Source organism: Sinohyriopsis cumingii, chromosome 11, assembly GCF_028554795.1.
Source record: "Sinohyriopsis cumingii isolate HCF-2022 chromosome 11, ASM2855479v2, whole genome shotgun sequence".
Lineage (NCBI taxonomy): Eukaryota > Metazoa > Mollusca > Bivalvia > Unionida > Unionidae > Sinohyriopsis > Sinohyriopsis cumingii.
Genome location: NC_142971.1, coordinates 28,812,705 through 28,829,964, shown reverse-complemented (window position 1 = coordinate 28,829,964; position 17,260 = coordinate 28,812,705). Strand labels below are relative to the sequence as shown.

The window sequence follows — 17,260 nt, the reverse complement described above, 5'->3', positions numbered from 1 at the left end:
TTCCATTCTGTTGCTGATAACATATATCAGTGTAAAAGAAGATATTCCATTCTGTTGCTGATAACATATGTGAGTGTAAAAGAAGAGATTCCATTAAGTTGTTGATTATGTATAAGACATTCCAAACTCGTTTTTAGTGTGCAGTATAAGTACTTGACAGATCATTAAACACATTAACCCCTGGAGGTTTTTATCATTTTCGTCTGAAATTCGAGTAGGAAACACATTTTGAAAGCTATTTCTGAATACATCCTAAAACATCAACTTCCAGGTGATCTTCCAATAAGGGCTGTTCCAGTAAAACATATATCCCCCCCGGAGACGGCACTTCAAAAAAACTTCTGTAGGAGGTTGTGTTTCGAACTATTTTGATTCTGACAGTGGAAGGTTGGTTAGGAAAATCACTTCTGTTGTGGGCTGTGCTAACAAAATGAGAAATCGCTGGTGGGTTTGTCAGAAAGAAAGAAAAAAAACGAATGTATATTTAAAATTGCATCTACCCCCCCTCCTAGCAGTCTAATGTGAATAAAACATTGGGTCAAAAAATGATGCCAGTACACGCGAGTGCACGTACTTTGTACGAATTCGCGTACTTTTAAAGCAGTGATACGCGTTCGGCAAATTACGTCAACGCTGTGGATATTAAAAAAATGTGCTTTACGCGGTATGCAATTTTTATTAAACTTTTAACTTTAACTTCAAAAGTGCATTTCGCGACGTAATTCACGCTGCTGCAGCTGTCTCACAACGCTTGATGCGACATCCAGATATCTGGATACTTCGGTTCGACATGAATGGCTTGTTAAACAAAATTTGATTTGTTCATTGGCCCTGGAACAAGCATTTTATGGAGTTTTAGCCTTACTTTCATCGTGGAAGTTTTACACATGCGTGTCTCCAATAAGGGCCACACAGGACACCAAAATGGTTGAATCACAACACGGTTTGTTTTCATATGACATTTTTCAGTCGGCAAATACTGGCTGGTGATAGCTATGATGACAATGAATTTCATGTATATCGGTCTGTTGGACATTGGAAAAATGTCACTGGAAATACAAGTGTGTGATTTTGAGCCCAAAATTGATGTTGAGCGCGAGTCCGATGTACGCGTTGGATGGACAATATGCCGGTTATATTTATTAAATATACCCATGTCTAAACAAGCAGACTATGGGAATGTTGGACTTAAAACCCTAATACAGCATTATGGAAGAGAAAAATCTGGCATAAGATTGGCAGCAAAACAGTGATTCAAGGAAGTGAATCTTTGGCAGGGTTCATGTTAGTGAAAACTGACAGAGGTCTCGGAAATGCTTATAATCATGCGTATTTGGACGCCAATTTTTTTTATTTTAAGCGGGCGGTAAAATTCTAATACTTGCCAGTCCTGCTTCAGTCACCTGCATAGTGGAAAAATGTGTTGATCAGTTAGCTGTGATGATATTTACAATGACAGAATTTAGTGGTTGAAAGCCCCCCACCATCGTCACCATTATAAGAGTACATCAAAAGAACATGCTGCAATAGCTAAGCGGCGAGATCAAAGGCTTTGACTGGCAGCTGGGTGGGAAAATCTACTGATATTTACAGTGCTTCAATTGAGAGGCAGAAATACCCAGAGATGTACATGTGGTCAAATAACAGTACATCAAATAAACAACTTCTTGTGATCATTTCCGAGTGTAATGGAATAAGCAGTGCATGTGACATCGGAATCATGACGTGTTGAGACATAGACTTGAATGAGTACTTTGGGGTTCAACGGCAAACTGACAAAGATTGTGAGATTCAGGAGAGGGCTAAAGTTGCTAGAACTGATAGTTTGAAAGGGACATTAGCCAAGTGTATGAAAGTGTGTGATGCCTAGCTTAGTGCTTTGAATAAGACCTTTCTTGGATCGAAATAATTCAGACTGATGGACAAGCAAGAGCTATGTCAGTGTTATAAAGAATGAAGAAATTAAACTCTATGGCAACCAATAGTTACTATAATTGGCATAGTTTTCTGAGAGGGGACTGCAACTTTTCCTGATGGGGCTAATATTTTTAACAAAATGGGAGCCATGGACTCTTAGTTTTAAAATCCTAAAGAGACCTCTGGTTCAAAACATTTTTTTCTGAGAGAATGCCCATGGGGCCATACATGTGAGATGTTGAAAATTGCACAACCATAAAGAACAGTAACGTGTTCAAGCTAGTTATGCATATGCGTTTCAGACAGCAGGCAATAAAAGGAGTTCACAGCACAGAATAATATTTGTACACCGAGGAGGAGGATCATATTAAATTCAGAAACAATTAACAGATTAATGCTCATAAGGAACATCAGAGAATCCCCATACAACATAATTAAGTGTGTGTAGATCTCAAGTTGGCAGAACCACTGAGCAACAAAAAAATAAAAAGACAAACTTTTGTATCATATGCAGATGTATGATCAAATGATGTACATGCTCTCTATGTGTAAAAATTAAATGACATTAAACATAAGAGACTGACTGATCTGTGTAAACTCAAAGCAAGATGGATAAAATTTGACCTGTTTATGTTCGATTCTTCCATATATACAGATTATGGTGGTAATTTCTGCAGAACTTTTGGCACTTAGTTCCAAGCCATCATTTGGTATTTGTATTGAAAAATGGATAACTAAAAAGGTATATTATCTAGTACAATACATTTTTAAGCAGTATCATTAACTGATGATGAAATTGTTGAAAAAATACTTGATGTCATTCTGATATATGGATTCTTAACTACACTACTAATCTGTTCATCCTGATTCTTTTTTTTTTACCATCTCCTTTAGTCTTACTGGTACCAGTGCTTTTAATAAAATTGTAACTTCTATTTTTTGCAATCTAAATATTTATAATGAAATGTTATTGTCAAAAGGTAAAATGTGCTTAGTGTTGTAAAATCTAAAACTATTAATTAGCAAGGGACTAAAGTAAAAAGTGGACAGAAATTATTGCCATATTACAGTGCTGTTAGAAACAAGAGAATAGTTGTACAAGATTTATTTTGCACAAAGTTGTAGAACTAGCGCTCATATTGTCACCACTTATTCTACTTAAATAATTATATCATTATTTCTGTATATTCCTATCAGTATTTTCCCAGTGGTAGTAATTTTCTGATCTGATGTTCATTTCTTATGCAATTTTTACACATCAAGAATTCTCACCGTATCATTAAAAAACAATGTAATCTGCACCAAATTGAGTTGTTTGAGAAGAAATTAATTTTTTTAACCCCAAAATCACTGAAGCTGTGAGTTCTTGCATTAAAGTCTCACATTAAATAACATTTGAAGTAGCCACGGTAGTAGTTTAGGACACAACTGTACCAATTTCACCTTTGTTATATCCAAATCTTGAATGTGATGGAGGAACATAGCTCCAGAATAAACACATCAATATTAGAACCTGTTCATTGACTATGAATCAAGTATCCGAGTCCAACTGAAATGCTAGAAATTTTTTAATTCTTTTGACAACATCATAATTAACTGTCAAATATGGAGTAAGCCTATAGTCTTTATGCCATCCCAACCAAGATCCCACCACAACCATGTGACCATGCCCAATGACATCACAGTAATAATCGCTATACAACTCGAGATGACAGTAAGAAAGAATAACAGATATTTAAGTGTTAGGGAGATATTTAACAATGGCTATTCCCACCACCACCACTTCCTCCTTGGAGATCACACACACACAAAACTTAGAATACATCCTGAAATCCTGGCAGCATCCCTGCAGAGGAGATAACTTGACTATTCAATTTTATTGGTCTCTGGTTATCCCATGGTATTTCTGTTACTTGAAGAACATTATCTTACAGTGTTTCCATTCAGCATGGTCGAAAAAGGCTTACAACCACTGAGTTGTTCAAGGACTCTCATTACTACAGATGTGAAAGAACGAGAACCATATTTTAAATCAGTGAAGATAAAATAGAGTGTATATGTGTTTGACTGTCCCTGATTGGTTGATAATGAAAGTAAGATTTGAGTAAAACAATCTTTTGAGAGCTTGTCCTACTTGTAACTGAAAAAAGTGAGGGACATTGTTCTATTAACATAATTTCCATCCCTTTACAGACCCGAGTTTGGACAACTCATTACTGAAATCAGCAGCTGACTCTTTGGTGCAGTATTGAAAGCACACATTTCAAATTTGTATAGATCCAGAAAATGGTGCGGCTGTTATGGTTTTTTCTTCTTCACAAAAGACGTCGTCATAGATTTGTCTATACTGATATAAATTTGATCATGAGCACTCAAAATTTTAAGTTACTAAATTTTAATATCGTTGTGTTTGCACAAATTTACAGTGGGAACTGAATTAGTGCAGAGTCCTGAACTCTTGAGTTTTGTGCAGAAATATGGAATCCAAGCAGAATATATCCAGAAATGTAGAGGTTTTTAATCTTGGGTTTAGTCTCCCCATTGTGTTTCACACTTGATATGCATATTCACAGAACATTTGTATAGTAGTAGGAAAAGTAAGTGAGAAATTTAGATACATATCATAAACAAGACAAACAGTATGTGGGGGAGAAGATCATAAGAACAGGCTGGAATGGAGAAGTATCATAAAAACAATAATGAGTAGAAGTGTGCGTCTTTTTTATGTGTGCAACATTATTTTCTTAGCTTCAGTAAGAAATTTCATCAAAAGGAAGACAATAAAGGGTATACAGGTAACTAAACCAATATGAATTTAGCTACTTAAAAGCTGTATCAAATTGATTTGAACCTTCTGGTCTGTTTCTGTCCATTCTGGTGATATGTCCACTGAATCAGTATGGTTGGAAAAAATATTTGGCGAATTTAAAAAATTAAAAATCTTTTGGCAGATTATGATTATACCCTACTTCTGCGTGGGAGATGTGAATAATTTTATTTCTTGGTTTGTTGATTGTGGTTGTTGCTCAATTCAAATGCATCATTGAAAAACATTGATGCATTCTCATACTTTGTTACAAATTTTTATTACAGATGCATATCATCAGATATTGGTGAATAAAGCTTGAATAAGTTATAACAGTTCTAGTTGGAACTATGAATATTGTTAAGAGAAAATTTAAATTAGCTAAAATGTAAACTTTTCGGCAGTGTGTGATGCAGGATTGCTCAAGACTTTTCCATCTTGTATGCTTACCATGAAATGCTCATTTGTACTAACTGATGATGACTTTTTGGTAACTGTCAGAAAGGCATAATTGACGATATTCTATGGTCTACAAAAATTACTTGAGTCAAAAGTTATAAACTCTTACAGCTGTGGCAGAAATGATTGACTAGTACCTTTGATGCAATGACATTAATTTTATGAGTGCTCTGGGGAAAATGATTCCTTGACTTTCATCCATTTTTTTAAATGTATGATATAAAAATGTTTGACTTGCTATATTTTGTTATAACTTTATATTAGTCTTGCAACAGGGCGTAAAAATAAGACATCGGTAACTGAAAAAGATGTTCGTACAAGAAATGATATAGTGTAAAAGTAGCCAAATGAGGCAACATCACTTCCACAGGCATCATTGTTTTTTTTCTCTGACAAATCATAAAAGTTTACCAAAACATTTATTGGAAAAAATAATAACAATGAATCATAGAATCTGACCACACATTTAAAGCAATACAAGATTTAACTATTATTCTAATCAAAAGCAGCATGCATGAGAACAAAGAAAAATAGCAAGACATATTGATCACTTTAGGAAACACAGAGTTTAGTAAGGATACAAATTCATGATTTCTGTATTAGAATAGAAATATCTATTATAAAATCTGTAGTCATGGATGTTAAATTAGTCGGTATTAAGGGACTGATCAATGACGTCTACAAATAATAAGCCACCATGAAAATCTGTGATTTCACAGTATCAGAGACATACTTGGCTGACAGACAAACAAACGGACAAAAGACTGATTATAATGAATGAATATAAAAAAAAATATGCAGTAGATTATATGGTGAATATGAATTCAGTAGATTACTTCTTGATTAAAACACATCTGATGGTTGATCATAATTTTTTTAAATTGCTTCTGTTGTGGGTTGGTTGAATTTGAAAGTGCCTTCCCCCCGGGGGTATGTTTTACTGGTACAGCCCTAACATACTGCCTAGTTGTGTTAGAAACATTGTTTTTCATTGGCTATTTCAAACAGTCTTTTTAGCAATGTACAATCTGCATATCACCCTTGCCACAGTACTGAAATTACTCTTCTAAAAGTAGTTAATGACGTTCTCTCTGCGTTGGATAGCGGAAAGATTACAGTCCTCACCCTCCTTGATTTGTCAGCAGCATTTGACACAATAGACCATGATATATAACTTCACTGTCTCCAGCATGTATTTGGCATTGATGATAAGCTGTACTGTGGTTCAAGTCCTACTTGGTCAACAGGACACAAATTGTGTCTGCAAATGGAATACACTCCAGCCCAGTTGATCTATGTTGTGGTGTTCCACAGGGGTCTGTTCTTGGACCTGTTTTCTTCATTCTGTACACTCAGTTGCTCTCAAGTGTCGTAGATCATCATCCAGTGTCTCACCAGTTGTACGCTGATGACACCCAAATATACAAATTTAGCCACCCAACTGAAGTTGTTGCTACCATCCAAGGTGTGGAGAGGTGCATTTCTGATGTGAAATCATGGACACACCAGCAAGATACTTACACTCCTCTTCTGACAATCGTGTACTCATTATTCCCACTATGAAAACAAAGTCATATTGACAGCGTTCTTTTGCATACCAGGGCCCAGCAACATGGAATGAATTGCCCACTGAATTGCCCACTGACACAAAGACACAGTGATCCCATTCAAGAGGGCTCTCAAAACTCACTTATTTCGACTGCAAGAACAAACTTAAAGACCTAATAATGTTTCCTACCTGAAATATGTTCAGCATGTTTTTTATTTTTTTAATGTTTTTCTAATTTCATGGTGTTTGTTTTTGTAATAATATTATATGTTTTTTATCTTATAGGTGTTGTGTAATGTTGTGAAGCGCTTAGAGCTTCTAAAGATTAGGCGCTATACAAAGTCCTCATTATTATTATTATTATTATTATTATTATTATTATTATTATTTGGCTCGCGGATGAGCAGAAGTGTAAAAGTTGGAGTTTTTTGTGTGGATTTTTTTGCTTAACAGACCCATTATTTTCATATAGAGACCACTCTTTATTCCAAATACCCATCTTAGCCTACTTTTTGCACAGATTTATCTTTCTGTTTGCAGTTCATACCGGTCTGCCTTAAATTTGAGACCAAAAAGTCTAAAATCCAGACACAAAATCAATTCTGACCACAGGCAAATTTTGGGTAGAAAAAATTGGGTACAAAAAATGAGGTTTTTTCCTCTGTACTTTATAGTGCAGCTAGATATTCCAGATTATTTGTTATCATTGTAGAGCTACATCTGTCTACTTTTCTCTAATACCACCCACTTTATTGTATCATACATGACCTTGACGCTACAGATCTAGGCAGTGCCTCATAAACTCGTCACCAGGGGTTAATGTGTTAATAGTCACTTTTGAGTAAAGCTGTCTGTTGCATTCTGTTAAGACTGAGTTTTGATAAAATGCTTCCAGCATATCAAGCATTGAATAAGCTGTAGTTTTGTTTGTTGTTTTTTTTTTTTTTTACTTTGTACTTGAAAAGCCAATAACCAACAATCAAGATTGAATGAATCATATTTCACTGTGACATACCAGAAGTGTAGTCTTAATTCAAATGAAGCAAACAGACACAACAGAGAAGCATCACATAAAAGTGGTAATTAAATCATCAGCAGAATATTTAAATTATACATAAGGATTAAGTCTTGAATGTCTCTTTTATATTGATGTATGTTATCAGTGGTTCAACATGCTAACAGTATAAAATAATTGGCTTGGAACTGGCAGGGTGGGGGCAGATTTCAAACCACTCTAGTTAGTCACTTTATATTAACTTGTTGAAGGTGAGTGAAGATTGTCACTAGTTTTGTTTTGTTTTTTTTGTTTTTCAAACTGACAGTAATAAGTGCATATGACTGACAGCTGTCTCAGATTGTTGCACAATTTAAAGAATCAAAAGGCAAACAACTAATAATTATTCATGACTGTTGAAGATTAAAGTAACTTGTAAATGGGTAAGTATCTTTCTGTATCATATTTTCACCCGTTGTATCAGTATGGATATAGATGTGAAAAACTACTGATATATTGATTAGTTGTTTCAACCCTAGTTCCCACTTGAGTGAAAATTTTGTCCAAACTGCATCAAGGCATATACCATTGGGTAACCCTACCATGTATCTCACAACTAAAAGCTGCTTCACATACATTAGGAAACGGGAGACAGAGCCAACTCTTAACCCCATTCTCTTATTACCTATTATCCAGATGTATTATGATTGGGTACTATAACTGAAGAAGAAAACCAATGTTTGTAGTAAAATGTTTCTTTGATAATACTTGCTTGACCTGGTACAGGCAAACCTGCACAAGCCCACCGGCCAGCACTGGAAGAAATTTCTAAAAGAAAAGCAACCTTCAGATTTATTGTCTGACTAATCCTGCATTTTTGGCTGTTAGAAAGATATCTGCCAGTTGAGCAGTCCCATGTCTTCTTGGGCCTCTTGTTTGTTTAGCAGACTTAATGACAGTATATGGCATTGGTTTATAAATAATAATTAAGTTGTAGTTTTTTTTTAAATTTTGCTATTTTCTCATGTGAAGCAATCCATTCCCTTCCCCATTTCTGCATCCAGAAGAGTTACAGAAATATACCTCTTAATGCTGGAAAGATAACAGTTAATATGCTAAAAGAAACCTATGAAGCTGAAGGAAATTGGGTAAATGAACTTAAATATCTTGTCTATATTTTTTCATTCATAATATGATGTATGTATTTTAATGTGTATACTAATGCATTTGTACCACTATATAGCTCCAAGTGTCCCATTTTTCCAGTATGTGTCCTGTATTTTGGACCTGAATATGTGTGTACGTTTTTTTTGCTATAAATGTTTTTAATTTAAAAAAAATAAGAAAAAATTTACTTGCAATTTTCTGTTTAGAGCAGGCACTCAGTTCTATTCTGATAGATATGTATCACATATATATTGGAATAGAGTTCTAAAATATGATTGGTTCATTTAAAATCGAGGCTACTATGTCTGTCTTTATCCATCATATTGGATTGCTCCAACAGTTGCCGCTATCACTGTATCTCATCTTCATAATAATCAACTTCTCATCATGTTGTAAAGGAAAGCAGAATATTCAGAATTTTCTCTAGGAAAGACAAGAAAACAGAACTGGAAGGACAACTGTGCCTTCTTGTTTAGATTTGTGAAACCATCAAGTAAAGGAGAAAACCTTACATTTTGCAAATTGTTTAATGTAACTTTGCTATTTGGCATGGAGGCATCCATGGATGATATACAAAAACATGGAAAAGCTAATAAACATCATCTTTCTGCTTCATCAACAACTGAGTCTGAACTTACAATGTATATAAATACCAGAGAGAACCTTCATGTAATCCAATCAAAATTCGGTTGATTAAATTTCATTTAAAAATGAACCCTCCTTTCAGTTTTTAGTGTTGCTGACAATTTATTTCACTCAAGTTTTCCAGACATTAAAATTGCAAAGGATTACTCATGTGCTAGAATGAAAACAATTTAGTAAGAAAATAACACTTTTCATTGTTCTTTTGAAATTAAAACCATTTGCTTCAGGATGACAGGGTCTGTAGCAGACATCAAAAACCTTGAAAAACCTTAAATTCATTTTGACCTTAGAAACACTTTTAACAAATGCCTAAAAAACTGAAGCAAACCTAAATAAAAAAGCCCTAAAAAATTTGAAAAAATGATGAACAGCTCTACCCAATTATGACCACTCTGGTGGCCTAGTGGTTAGAGTGTCTGCCTCAGATGTAGGAGGTCATGGGTTCAATCCCCAGCTGAATCATACCAAAGACTTACAGAAATGGTACTAACAGCTGCCTCGCTTGGCACTCTGCATTAAGAGTTTAGTGTTAGGACTGGTTGGCCTGGTGTAAGGCTGCGTTAAAAATCCACATCACACACACAGTTTGAATTTCATGAATTTGATAGATTAACAGGGTAAGTAAAACCTATATTGTATGATGCCCCCAGTGCTAGATATCACTATTAAAAATCAAAATCACACACACTGACACACACACACACACACACTCTACCCAACCCACAAAAATACTTTTGTTGCACATGATTTTTTTGCTGGGGTAACCTAGCAGTTGAGCAGATTAAAGACACCTGGTAATTTTATTCTATCATTCATTTGAATAACCATAACAACATAAGATTGTCAGATCATCGGCAGTGTTAGAATTGCATTCTCTTCAATCCTTGTACAGTTCAAAGTCCATTTGCATTGACTTTTGTTTGAGTTAAGATTCTTTTACCAGAAGTATTTTAGACCCATGAAAATGACTAGCAATAGTAAAAATAATTTTGAATTAAGCTGGCTTTCATGTATGATGATTGGAAAGAGACAGTGACATCTTTTTCTGCAGGATGGAAACAGTTTATTGTGTATGAACTGTCTATAAAACTACAGGCCTAAATATGACATTGGTTAAATGTTGTGACATTGGTTGAATGTTTGCATTTCTTCTTTAAATATGTTACCTAGTCATAATACTTTTGGAGAACTACTACTACCTCGCAGATCCAGCCCTCCCAGATGCTACTTTTAGCTAAAAGGAGCTAAAAGTTATCTGTCAACCTAGATGGTGGTCAGGCAGAATAATTTCCTCTTAAGTATAAGGTTTGGCGGCAAATTGCTTGAACCTCTCAGTTACTACTTTCACTCATGCCAAGAAGCACGCTCTCATCACAAGAGACCTCACAAAAGCCATAATCTATGTGGAATGATATACCATTACAAGTTGAAGGAGTGAAAACTCCATCTATATTTCCATCTTTTCTCTTCCTGTGCTGACAAAGCTATGTCTTTACAGTTTGCTAACACTTTGTTTTTGTCACACATTTAGGTACTTGCATGGGGAGTCTAAGCAACTTCACATTCAGTTCAGGCTATAATTATTTTGTACGTGCGACTCACTAGCGCTTTTAAAAACTCTTACGATATGTTTAATTCAAGTACAGATTGGTACATATCAGTGAATTTCTATTCCAAGCCATTCATATTGTCTGGGTACCAATTTCAGTGACATTACTTGCAAAGAAAGGGCGGTCTGTGGACCTTTTTCCCAACTGGTAATTGCATCATAATGAATATTGTTGCACCTACTTTGCAAGTATCTATAATGGTGCCTCAATTCTCATTTAGATGAGGGGTTTTATGTGTAATAAAGACACTTTTGTACATTTCTATCCTGCTTCCTCTCTGGTCGGATAAATACAGGCAAGCTTTTTATAAACAGTTTAGTCAGTTGCATGTTGCTCATGCATGTTTCTAAAGGCGACGCTTGAATGGTATTTATCTGCATAAGCATTCCATCATATTTAAGGAGCACTTAGTAACTAGCATGGGTAGCCTATGCAACTTAACAAGATAGGTTCGGGTTACAATATTTATATGTGAGCATGCCTTGTGGCCCTTAAAAAACTCCTTATATATGTATCATTCCATCATTGCTGGTACGTACAAGTGAGTTTCTTCTACCACATTATCCTTAGTCTTGGAATGATTCTACCTGTACATGTCATCCTGTATTGTGATTAAGATCATCTGCTATCACTGTTTTCCAGGTAATCATCATTTGCTTTAGCTCTGCACCCATTCAGAGTACACAGCTGCAGGCCCACAGGTTTATACATCTCCCTATAGGTGGTTTTTGTCATTATAATTTACCTGTATGCTTCATTGCTTTATGAGGCTGTCTGTTATGAATTTTTTAACATTTATCTCTGCACCGACATAGAGATCCAAAGACAGGTGCAGGGCTACAGTTGCATATGTTTTGCTCTGTTTGTCTTACAGATTGGAACTATGGGCAAAGTGCAGAACATGCAGCTATGGACAAAAATGTCACCAGTCTGCATGCTGACCTTTTCTCTGTGTGAGAATTTCTGGTGAACAAGGGAGATAAGTCAACCCTTAACCTTCAGCCATGAAGCACTGGACATTGACATGCTTTGAAACAGCTCCGGCACTCAAGTCACCACCACTGTGCAGCATCTTCTATCTATCTTGCCTTGTTGGGGTTCGATTTGATTCCTGTTGTGGAACAGCTAGGGAAAGAGATAAACAAACAGCCAAGTTTCCTCACACTTAGCAGACATACAGATAGGTTACAGAGATCAGACATCCCATAACCTATCCCATCCTGATTATTCTGACGATATCCTCGCCACACAGATGGCCTATTTCTCTTGTAATCAGCCTCAGCCATATACTAGGGATCATGAAAGTTCAAAACAACAATATTATGGGCTCAGTCACTAACAGCTCAGCTTCCAGTATGTCACACTCAACTTTTGCAGACATGTACGGGACCAGTCTAACCCACATACCTCAGCACTCATTCGACATGATGCCATGATTAGTTCCTCACTTTTCAACATAGATGTGACTTTTGCAATCTCTCTACACTCAGCCACTGTCTAGAAGTCAAGGTTTCTAATTCAAAGCGTTCTGAGTTTAGTGAGTGGTAGATATAGTCACTCTTCACCAGCTAAGTTTCAAACATTACAGGGGACTTTAGCATTGCATGTGTTGATCTTATGACGAAACAGAAGAGCCCAGGAAACAAAGAAGATCTTGCTTGTTCTCAAATGATGTCATCAGTTCTAGATTTTCTGATGTCACAGGAAAATTCAGCCATCTGAGCCTCCATTGTGGACATTTTAAAACCCGAAATTCTGCCCTCCTTCTCCCACTTCATCAACAACCTGGATCAGAAATCTAGTATGTGTTGATCTTATGACGAAACAGAAGAGTCCAACTGCAGTTACTTCCACAGTCAGGGAGAGTTGCAGATATTCTGACCTGCCTTCATCATCGATTCATCGGTGGTTCTACCCTGGCTATACATTAGTATTTCTTTTGGAAACTCTAGCAGTCGACAGTGATATCACCACTCTGGGGATGTCAAAGCCATATACGCCACACATATTGATGGATGGCCTTTGATGACACACTGCAGTTAGTGCGCAGTATCATTGCTGTGGCTTTAATGTTGGACTCTGTCTCTATGACTATCTTCCAACAGGCAGAGAATATCTTAACTTCTCCAATTCTGAATACCTCAAGGCTTGTCTCAAGAATGGTCTGAGTACTGAACAGAGTCACTCAACACACTTTGGCCAATGCTGTAATTGCAGGTACAATTTACAGTTGGCAGAACATTACTCAGTGCTCTCTGCCTGCAATTTCCTGAAGGACCACTATAAGGCCAAGCTTAGAGCACAGCATTTATCCTCTAACCTTCTTTTTAACAGCCAGATTAAAAATGTCCACAAAGAAGTCACCAATGAGACCTAAATGCCCTCAATCAATTCATTCATGTCCCCTGGTTCTCAGTGGAAACACCAGGGTGTATTTTGAATGCTGTCCGAGAGGAAGACTTTGCCATCTTTGTGGACTTAAATGACTCGTACCTTCATGTCCCTATTCACAAGGATTTGAAGACATTCCTGTGATTTGCTTACATCGTATACCAATTCAGGGTACTCCCATTGTGATTCAACATCAGCCCCAGGGTCTTCACTCATCTGATGGATCGAGTAATGGTGCATGACTGGACTGCAGAAATTGCTGTGGCAACATCAAAATACCTGGATGATATCTGGCAGAAACATCAATTGAGTTAAATACAGTCACGACATAGTAATACTTGTTACACTGCTGGCCAGCCTGGGATTGTTACAGAGGCGTAGCTATGATATTTTGCGCTCGGGGACGAACTATAAAATTGGCGCCCCAGCCCCCTCCCCGTTTAATCACATTTTTGAATATTACCCTTGTTTACTTATTATAATGTAATGTTGTAAACCTCATTTTGGCGCCCCTGTACCTTGGCGCCCGGGGACATATGTACCCCCCTGCCCCCCCCCCCGCCCAACTACGCCTCTGGATTGTCACCAGCAAGGAAAAATCCAACCTAGTACCGTCTTAACAATTTGCTCACCTGGGTATGGAGTTCAATACACAGGCAGTATATCTTTGTCTCCCTCAGGATCAGGCATTGAAAAATCCAAACCATATTGGCTTATTAGGAAAATTCTATCATCATGGGAATTCTTCGGCTACTAGGCTTGCTCAATATGGCAGCCAACCTCGTTGTCCTAGCTTGACTTTTTATGTGCCCATTGCAAATGCTTGTTCTGTCCCAATGGAGGTCAAAAGTTTGCCCACAGGACCAACCTCTTACCATCTGCACACAATTGAGGCTTACGGTGGGTATACCTCTGCAAGTACAACAGCCTGAGATTACAATCTGTACTGAGGCAAGTACAGAAGGCTTGAGAGCCCACCTACTACCATCCTTCTGGGAAGCCAGTGGTGCATAGTTTCTGCAGGAACGACATATGCCTTGCAATATTCCAGAAATTATGGCTGTTTTGAAAGCCTGTCACTGATGTCAAGAATATTTAAATGGCAAGGGAGTTGTCATTCCACCCAAGAGCTCTTCAGTGGTGACTTATCTAAAATGACAAGGAGGAATCAGTCCCCAGACCTTTGCATCCTGGTGTGGGACTTTTTCTAAAGTGGTATTGTCATCAACAAATCCATGTACAAGTTTGCGATGTCCTGGGATGCCTAACACAGTATCCGAGTCTTTGACCCAGAACAATCAACTAATACAGATGAAATGGTCTCTTCATTCCCAGTTTTTTTACTCAGATATGTACTCGGTGGGACCAGCCATTGATGGACCTGTTTGCAAAAAGGTGGAATACAAAACTTTTAATCTCCAGCCCCAGACAAAGAAGTCTGGGCAGTTGATGCTTTGTGAAAAGATTGGAATAGTCTGGATGCATACGGCTACCATCCAACACATCTGATTCCAAAGTGATACGGAAAGCAAGAGAATCAGAGTATCGCCTTATCCTCATTGCACCACTCTAATGGGAAAGTTGTGGATCAGCAATCTCATCAATCTCGCCATGGATACTCCTCGGGAAATTTAGGATTTTCCTTCATCTACTCAAACAACCATGATGGCAGTTTTTTCATTCCTACCCAGAGTTGCTTATTCTGTATTTCTGTATCATATTAAACAGGCCCTCAGAAATAAACACTTTTCACAACCATTGGTCTAGAGAGTCGCTCTAGCAAAAAGGCCTTCCACTCTGAAAGCATATGAATGCAAATGGCATGTTTTCACCCACTGGTGCACAAATGAACACAATATACCTCTTGAAGCATATATACCGCAAGTAGCTAACTTCCTCTGGCTCTTCATAAAGTTAATGTTCACACTGAGTAAGATGACAGGTTACCCCTCCATGATCGCTGACACTTTTTGTCATCATGGAAGAGAGGATATCAGACAAAACAAGGATTTATCTGACCTACTCTCCAAATTTGAGTATACTCGACCATAATTGTTAGCCTTATGCCTGATGTGGAACCTATCTTAGACATTAACTGGCTGTACATGATATATTTGAACTATTTTCAAGGGTATCTCTAGTGCACATTTCATACAAGACCCACTTCCTCATAGCGTAAGTGACTTCAGGCAGAATTAGCAAGATACATGTCCCATCAGCAGACCTGAATTAAATGCAGTTCTGACAAGATGGGTCACTCTTATTCATGATGGCATCCTCTTTCATTGCCAAGAACCGGCTTCCTTCCACAGGTAACCAGACTTTCTTCATGAAACCTCTCTTTTGTCTGGACACATTAACCACCAACAAGACCCAGTTGGGCTTTCAAGTGGTTCCTTAATAGAACAGAGCCTTTGCATCGAGGGAGATCACACCTCTTTCTACTTCTCAAAAAAAAGGAGAGGAAGATATATCAACACAGACTATCTCATTCTTGATAAGGAGGTTATTCACTCAGCATATAGAGAAATAACCCCAGCTCAAATGAATTTTGGCTCACAGGGTTCGATCCCCAGCCGAGTCATACCAAAGACTTACAAAAATGGTACTTCCAGCTGCCTCGCTTGTCGTTCTGCATTAAGAGGTTAGTGTTAGGACTGATTGGCCTGGTGTCACGATAATGAGACTGGGTGGGACATCATGCTACATGTCTGCAGCATGATGCCCCAGTGCTAGACATCACTATAAACTGCCACATTGCAGACATTGTAGCAGTATGACTGAAAAATTGTTAAAGTTACGTTAAAAATCCAAAATCACATCACATCACATCACATCAGCCACATACAAGACCCAGTTGGCTTTCAAGTGGTTCCTTAATAGAACAACCTTTGCATCGAGGGAGATCACACCTCTTTCTACTTCTCAAAAAAAAGGAAAGGAAGATATATCAACACAGACTATCTCATTCTTGATAAGGAGGTTATTCACTCAGCATATAGAGAAATAACCCCAGCTCAAATGAAATTTGGCTCACACGGTAAGAACAATTGCCACCAGCCTAGCATTTGACTGGAACTGTTCAGTAACCAACATCATTCAGGCTGTGTGATGGAGATCAGAGTCAACATTCTGTAGCTTTTTTCTGAGATCTGTCATCCCAAAGGGCTTAATTTGATCTGGTGGGACCGATATCCACAGCTGAACAGGCCCCTCTTCTGCTGGATTTGTGGGAGAGGATTTCTCCCTATTCTAAGCTGTGTCCTGACAAATGATGTCCATCCAGAAGCTGTCTCACTCACCTTAGGGGACCGGAGACAGTATCTCCAGGATTAGGGAATGTACCTCCCTCCACCTCTTTCCTGTTCTCATAGGTATTTTGATTGGGTAATGTATTTAAAGAAGAAATTAATATGTCCAAGTAAAATATGTTTCTTCAAGAATACTTACCCATTCATAGTACACAAGCAGCCTCCCCACAGTTAGATCCATAGAAAGTGTGCCATCAGCTCCAGTAGTAACTGAGAGGTTCATGCATTTTGCAACCAATCCTTATACCTAATAGGAGATCAACTTTTAGCTCCCTTTAGCTAAAATTAGTATCAGGGAGGGTTGGATTTGTGAGGTAATAGTAATTCTCCTAAGGCTTATGATTCAGTAGCAAACATATTTTACTAGAAAAAATTGGTTTTTTTAATGAATTATTTGCTGGGCAACTCTAG

The 17,260-nt window shown here is 37.4% G+C and overlaps 1 protein-coding gene across 1 annotated transcript in view; it reads left to right on the top strand.

Annotated features, from left to right (window-relative positions):
- LOC149787827 (cytoskeleton-associated protein 5-like) overlaps positions 1–17,260 on the top strand; it is a 279,152-nt gene that overhangs the window by 155,684 nt on the left and 106,208 nt on the right. The gene's annotated exons all lie outside the window — the stretch shown is intronic.